Source organism: Chrysemys picta, chromosome 3, assembly GCF_011386835.1.
Source record: "Chrysemys picta bellii isolate R12L10 chromosome 3, ASM1138683v2, whole genome shotgun sequence".
NCBI lineage: Eukaryota > Metazoa > Chordata > Testudines > Emydidae > Chrysemys > Chrysemys picta.
This window is the reverse complement of record NC_088793.1, coordinates 198,223,438-198,230,982: the sequence shown is the minus strand read 5'-3', so window position 1 is coordinate 198,230,982 and position 7,545 is coordinate 198,223,438.

The following is a 7,545-nucleotide window of genomic DNA, read 5'->3' as shown; positions in this document are numbered from 1 at the left end:
ATGCTGCTTTGACTAGGGTTAAGTTCGCTTGCCTTTTCCAGTAGTAATTGGATGAGTTTCATATTGGAGAATACAAAGTAATGAATCTTCTTCCCACCACTCTCACCCCCCCCACATGTCTCCCCCCGGGGCAAAATTTTGCACAGCCTCAGCAGTGCAGTATTTGCATGGTATAGCTGTCTGGAAGCTCATCTCCTTCCATTATTTTCAGTTGTACGTGGACAGCTTTCCAAGTTCTCGTGTTCTCCAACTTGGGGCACAGGGCCCATTAGGAGGTGTTGTTTCATTAGGATACTTCCATTCATTTTAATGCTTTGGTATTAAAACAAACTGGGTGTTTTGAGGCTCTTTAAAATAAAAAGTATGCTAAACAGTTATCATCTAATAAATTACATAGTGTGTCTTAGAAAAACAAATTAGACCTGAAGTGCTGCAGGGTTCTGAGACTCACGCCAAGAACAAAATAAGTACTGGAGCTGGTAATTTAGACTGTTTTTAATATACAGTTTTGAATGTTGCCTGGTGTTTCTGAAACGATTTGTTCTGTCCTCAAATCCTCTGTTTATCTATGGAACCTATACTGTGCAGGCATAAATAGTCTACAAAAACAGTTTAACAACAGTGGTTAAATTCTGAGAACTATCTAGGTTATAACCTCTGGTCCCATCTAAAGTCCAGTTACAACCAAGTCAGGAGACACAGTTACAATATGTTTCCATTTTGTAGAACAGGCAGAGGTGAAAGTAAGCTGGGCCGGTACGGTACAGCGTACCAGCAAGAGCCAGTACGCCGTGCCGGACCGCACCGGCTTCCGCAGCGGGGATTTAAAGGGCTCTGGGTTCCCTGCCGCGGCGGAGAGCCCAGAGCCCTTTGAGTCCCCCCTGAAGCTCTGGCAGCCAGAGCTGCAGTGGGGATTTAAAAGGCCCGGAGCTTGGTAGCGGCCGGAGCCCTGGGCCCTTTAATTTGTCCCTGAGCCCCGGGGGCTCCCAGCCACCTCTGCAGCTGGGAGCCTCGGGTTGATTTAAAGGCCCTGCGGCTCCCAGCCACAGCCGGTGCCCCAGGGCCTTTAAATCTTGAGAGGCCCACCGTCTTCCGGTTGAGGCCACGCCTCTTCTGGATGAGGCCACGCTCCCCTCAGGACTCCAGCAGTACCGGTAAATCCTGTAAGCTACTTTCACCCCTGAGAACAGATGAGGTCTTAACAGTGTTTTCTGACCAACCTAAAACCGATTACAGGTTTACCCCAGATATGGAACATGAGTATGGTCCCAATGCACACTATAAATGGATCTGGGTTGCAAATGTGTTACCACCAACTTAATTTAACTACCACTGTTAAACTTAGTTGTTTACCCAGTGTAAACAGGGACTTATGCTGCCAACCATATTGTACACAGTGTGTAGATAAACAAGAATTCAATGTCCGCTCCTTTCAGAAGCAGTAAATTTGCATATAGATAGACAGAGAGCTATCTACCTATATGCAAATTTAGGGCTTCTGAAAGGAGCAGGATTAACATCACAGATACTGAATTCCTGTCTATATATATATATCAAGAAGTGCTCAACCCAAGACTTTAAATGGATGATGGAACACAGTTTATGGTCCAATCTACACTACAAAATGGAACTGTGTAGCAACTGAGTCCTCTGATTTGGTAGGGTTACCATACGTCCGGATTTTCCCGGACATGTCCGGCTTTTTGGACTCCAAATCCCCGTCCAGGGGGAAATCCCAAAAAGCCGGACATGTCCGGGAAAATCGGTCAGTGGCTCGGGTGCCTGGCCGGGGGCTCGGGGGCCTGGCCGGCGGTGCCGGGCCGGGGGCTCGGCCGGCGGTGCTCGGGGGGGCCTGGGGCCGGGCGGCTCGGCCGGCGGCTCGGGTGCCGGGCCGGGGGCTCGGCCGGCGGTGCTCGGGGGGGGGGCCCGGGGCCGGGCGGCTCGGCCGGCGGTGCTCGGGGGGGGGCCCGGGGCCGGGCGGCTCGGCCGGCGGTGCCGGGGGGGGGGGCCCGGGGCCGGGCGGCTCGGCCGGCGGCTCGGGTGCCGGGTGCCGGGCCGGGGGCTCGGCCGGCGGTGCTCGGGGGGGGGGGGGCCCGGGGCCGGGCGGCTCGGCCGGCGGTGCTCGGGGGGGGGCCCGGGGCCGGGCGGCTCGGCCGGCGGTGCCGGGGGGGGGGCCCGGGGCCGGGCGGCTCGGCCGGCGGCTTGGGTGCCGGGTGCCGGGCCGGGGGCTCGGCCGGCGGTGCTCGGGGGGGGGGGGCCCGGGGCCGGGCGGCTCAGCCGGCGGTGCTCGGGGGAGGGCCCGGGGCCGGGCGGCTCAGCCGGCGGCTCGGGTGCCGGGTGCCGGGCCGGGGGCTCGGCCGGCGGTGCTGGGGGGGCCCGGTGCCGGACCGGGCCGGGGGGCTCGGCCGGCGGCTTGGGTGCCGGGCCGGGTGCCGGTGGTGCTCGGGGGGGCCCGGTGCCGGGCCGGGCCGGGGGGCTCGGCCGGCGGCTCGTGTGCCGGGTGCCGGGCCGGGTGCCGGCGGTGCTCGGGGGGGCCGGGTGCTGGGCCGGGCCGGGGACTCGGGGGGCCCGGCCGGGGACTCGGGTGCCGGGTCGGGAGCTCGGCCGGCGGTGCCGGGCCGGGCCGGGGGCTCGGGGGACGGGCTGGGGACCTGCGGTGCCGGGGGCTCGGGGGACGGGCTGGGGACCTGCGGTGCCGGGGGTGGGCCGCGCCTCCTCCCCCCCACACACACACACACACCCCCTCACACACACACCCCCCCTTACCTGCTTCAGGCTTCCCGCGACTCAAATGTTCGCGGGAAGCAGGGGAGGGGGCGGAGACTTTGGGGAGGGGGCGGGGTTGGGGCGGGGCTGGGGGCGGGGCTGGGGCCCCTTTAAAGTGTCCTCCTTTTGGAGGCACTAAATATGGTAACCCTAGATTTGGTTTTATTTGGAATCCAGACAGACTCTTTGTGGACTCAATTGTGTTACAGTGAGGTTAAAAAACTCTCCTTTGCCCAAGTCTCTACCAAAGCTAACGCATAGATTTATCACCTGGTTGTAACATAGTTTTGCCCTGTCCACAATTGCTAGGCCAATCCGTAGCATAACTTGGATAAGCCACAAGAAAGTCCAAACCACTGGAAAAGTTCTCATTGTGTGAAGAGACTTCAGTTTCCCTGTACTACATCACTCAGATACCTTGACCTGGAAGAACCACTGCTAGATGTGAGAGAGAGTTCACTCTCCAGGCTGTCTATGAAACAAGGGCTCCAATTAGTGCCAATTATGGTGGTCTTTTTGTACTATGGATTTCTGTCCAGTAGATACTGGACTGAGCCCAAATTCATTCACAAAGAGCATCAAATGGCCACCAGATGGTGATATCTTTCAGTCAGTATTGACCTGGGCAGTATTAAAACCAGAAACCTAGAAATGAAAGGCTCTGTATCCCATTACCTGTCTCCCTGACCCATTCAGGCCCTTAGGCTATCTTTTTAATTTATACTTTCTGCCTTTAATTCATAGTATAGGTACCGTACAAGCAGCAGCAGTACAAACTTCCCAATAGGCCTCAACCCTGCCCAGAGTCTACCTCTACAGGTAAGAGGATAGCTTAGCCTCAGTGTCCTCTCTGTTGAAATGGCCAACAGGAATGCAAATTGTGGTTTTGTATTGCAGATACACCGTCTACTGGGAACTGGTCTATGACTTTTCTCTTTGGCCACCAAACACTCTTCAAATGTTAACAACTATTTGGCTCACGAATCTCAGGACTGCCTTTGAACTGGTATCCTAAAGACAGTATCACTAGAGTCTATTCACCAGTCTCTTGAGCTCTCCAGTTTTCTGGCTACGCTTGGCTTTCATGAATTTGTATATCATAGTCATTCCAGACCAGCACTTTGAAATCATTTTGGACAAGCACTTTATTTATTAATGTATATGTACATGTTTTAAACTGGATTAATTACACTTTTCACTTACATCATGTAAATCACCTTTATCCAAGGATATCAGAGCATTTCCATACATAGTTAAGCTCCCTCTGAGCTAGGTAAACTATAATTTGTGCAATGATTTATACTTGTTTTTAGCCAAATATTATAATATGCCTTCTAAGAATGTATTAGACCTCAGTTCTGCAGGTATTCCACACACATTACTCCCACTGATAGCAGTGAGAATTTTCCATGTGAAAAGAGTGCAAGATGAGATCCATATGAAAAAAACATCTAATCCTGTTATTTAGTGGGGAATTTTTTTTTCATCCATTCTTCTGCACACAAAACTCCCAATGGTTTTAATGGGACATACACACATAAGGACTACAGGACAGGGTCCTTAAAAAAAAAAAAGGCCAACCAACCAAACATTTGTACATGCTAACTTAATTTAAAGTGTTACCAGGACATTTATCCCCCGTGTAATCATAACATCAGGTGGTGAAATCATTTTCTGTAAATTACAGAAGAGGGTCTCATCCCACTATTTCCCCATCTAAATTACATAAAGCCACCAAAGGGTCTTTTAACTTCAATCAGAAAATAAGACAGAAAATTACAGTGGTTATTTAGTTAAATAAGCTGTTTAAATTTGTTTCAAGCAATGAAAATGTTGTTAGCTTCCCAAGTCCCAGTTAAATCATCATTTACAATGAATCATTTAAAATGTGTATTCTTCTGGTAAAGATCCAAAATAGATATAGAACGTGTGTGGGTCTATACTTATGATTGCTACTGCTTAATGTTACTTTATTTTTGAATAGATAAAATATTAAATCAGGAAAAACAAGGCGCTGATTATCCACAGAGATGCATAATTCCACATTGCTAAGATACCCATACTTCCAGTACGTAAATGAATATTCACAATAATCTAATTTCAAATACTTTGTAGAGACAAATGCTTCTTAAAGACTCCTCAAGTAAAGGATTTTGCCATGTAGTTCAACAAAGTGCCAACAGCCTGTTTTAATTTCTCTTGTGTTTAGATACACGAGCATGATCAGCAATCTTTTAAGTGTCTATAAAGACATTGAATAAACGTGGGGCCTTATCCTGGAAACTCTTACTAATGCAAGTTCTTACTTGCACTAATGTGCCCAATACTGGTTTAAAAATCGGTCAGTTTGCTTGCTTGTTTTTGAACTCAGTGGGACTACAAGAAAGGGTAAGGAGCACTCACATGAGCAAAGATTTACCGGATTTACAGGAATCCTTTGTTTTATAACTTTATTAAATTCAGGCTAAGGAGGAAAGGATATTTATTCTTCCACATAATGTGGTGTTAATCTCAGGATAAAAGCAAAAGAGTGACAACTATCTTCCTAAAGGGATTTTCTCCTTGTGTTTTCTATAGGTCAGAGACTCATCATTTTTAGTTGTGTAGTGGACAGAGTACGAAGATGAACCAGGTACCTAATGTTGACACAATGGAACTAACTAGCCAAAAATCTGTTTCTCCTTTATTTTAAAAGCTCTGATCAGGGCAGGAACAGACAGTGTGTCATCCTTGAACATTCACTTATTCTCACAATACATCATAGGCATGCAAATATTATCATGCAAAGCAAAAAATGGACATATTCTCCCTCATCTAGAGGACAACCCCTTAAAATGGCTTGCCAAGAAAAAGAAGTGGTATATTCTGTCCTTTTTTTTTTTTTGGCTTCTTTATGTTATAGATAGAAAGCTTGGTTGGTTGTTTTTTATAAAGGAAAAAGCTCCATGTGTTCTGGTTTTACAAATGTCAGGTCTTCCTTGTTTTCCTGCAAGAGTCCCTGGCTCAGATATGTGGGCTGAAACCTCTCTCAGCCTTTAAAGGGTGGAGGTGCTGAATCCTTAACAGAAAGGAGAAAGAGTTTCTGTGGTAAGGTGCAGGACTAGGACTCCAAAGACCTGGGAACTGTACACTGGTTTCCTGTGTGATTTTGGACAGGTCATTTGGGGCCAGAGTTTTAAAGGCATTTAAATGCGGAGGCTCTAGCATGGCAGTGGGGCCAGGCCACTGGCTGCACAGAGGTAGGAGATCATCCCACAGCCCCCGCCCCCGGGACATGGACTCTACAGTGAGGCTACACCCGACCCTGACCTAGCACAAAGGCCGGGCCTGCCTCAGAAACACCCCAAGGCTCTGCCTTTCCGTGCCGAACGCATCAGGTGTGGGCAGGCAGGCTCAGCCCAGCAGGATCCAAGTGTGGACATGCTTAGTGTTGGGGGGATCCAGGTGTGGGGTGAGAGGATTCTGCGGGGGGCAATCTGGGTGCAGGAGGCTCAGTGGTGGATCTGGATGCACAGGGGCTCATTGGCGAAGCCGGGCTACCAGCGGGGAGCTGGAAGCCTGCGTGCAGCAGCCGGACTCCACGCAGGGAGTAGAGAGCCTCCATGCAGCCATGCTCCCTATGGGAACCGGGAGCCCAGGCATAAGCCTGTCTGGGAGTGGGGAGCCCGGGCAGCAGCTGGGCTGGGAGCAGGGATCTGGGGGCAGCCAGGCTCTGAGAGAGGTGGGTGCAGCTCGCTTGGGGGCAGCTGGGCTATCGCTCGAGCCCCCGTGACCCTGCACCCCATATTCTTCACAGTGATATTACGATGATAGGACTATGACATAGTTATGATGTATTCAATGCAAGATAAGTCATGTGAGCTGTCATTGGAAAGGTTATGATTTGCTAATACGACTGTCCTATTTCTATGCATGTATCATTTTTGTATCTGAAGTTATGAATATTGACTATGTATCTATTTCACATGAAGCTATTCCTGGGCAATACCCACTAGGCAAAAGGCTCTCAGTCTAGATGGCTGGCTGGGAAGGGCCCATTCAAGTTAATGAGCCAGTCTAGAGAATAGGCCTTAGGAGAAGCTTATCTCCCACCTGGGGCGCCTTCCTGAGGATGCTACAGACAGCCTCCAAGTAGTGGCTGCTGTTGCACTACAGGGACATGACCAGGTTACCTGGTGCTGGACTCCCTCTTGGGATGTCAGTATTTTCCACTGACTGGCGTGGGAACCAAGCTTTGAAACAAAAGGTTCCCGCCATATGCATAGGCAAGGGAGTGACATCATCATGGTTCTTCACTGATTTCCCCACCCAAGAAGACTCCTGGAAACACCTGAGGAACAAAGACTAAACTGGGGGGAAGTGCTGGATCCAGGCTAAAGGGATTTTTAGCCTGTGAATGGAACACCTCGGGATTCTAAACTGTAAAAGTGCAGCATGCTTGTATCACTTAGGTTGAGAATTGGCTATTCATATCTGATCTATGTAGTATATTAAGCTTAGTTTGCGTTTTTTGTTTGACAGTTAATCTGCTTAGATCTGTTTGCTATCCCTTATAATCACTTAAAACCTATCGTTTGTAGTTAATACATTTGTTTTTGCTTTATTTAAAACCAGTGTATGGGAGTCATAGCTCAGAGCAGGAAGCTGTTGTATATTCCTCTCCACATTGAGGGAGGGGGCGAATTTCATGAGCTTACACTGTACTGTTCCCTGTGCAGTGCAAGATGGTATAATTTTGGGTTTACAATCCAGAGGGGGTGTGTGCCTTATGAATTGGGA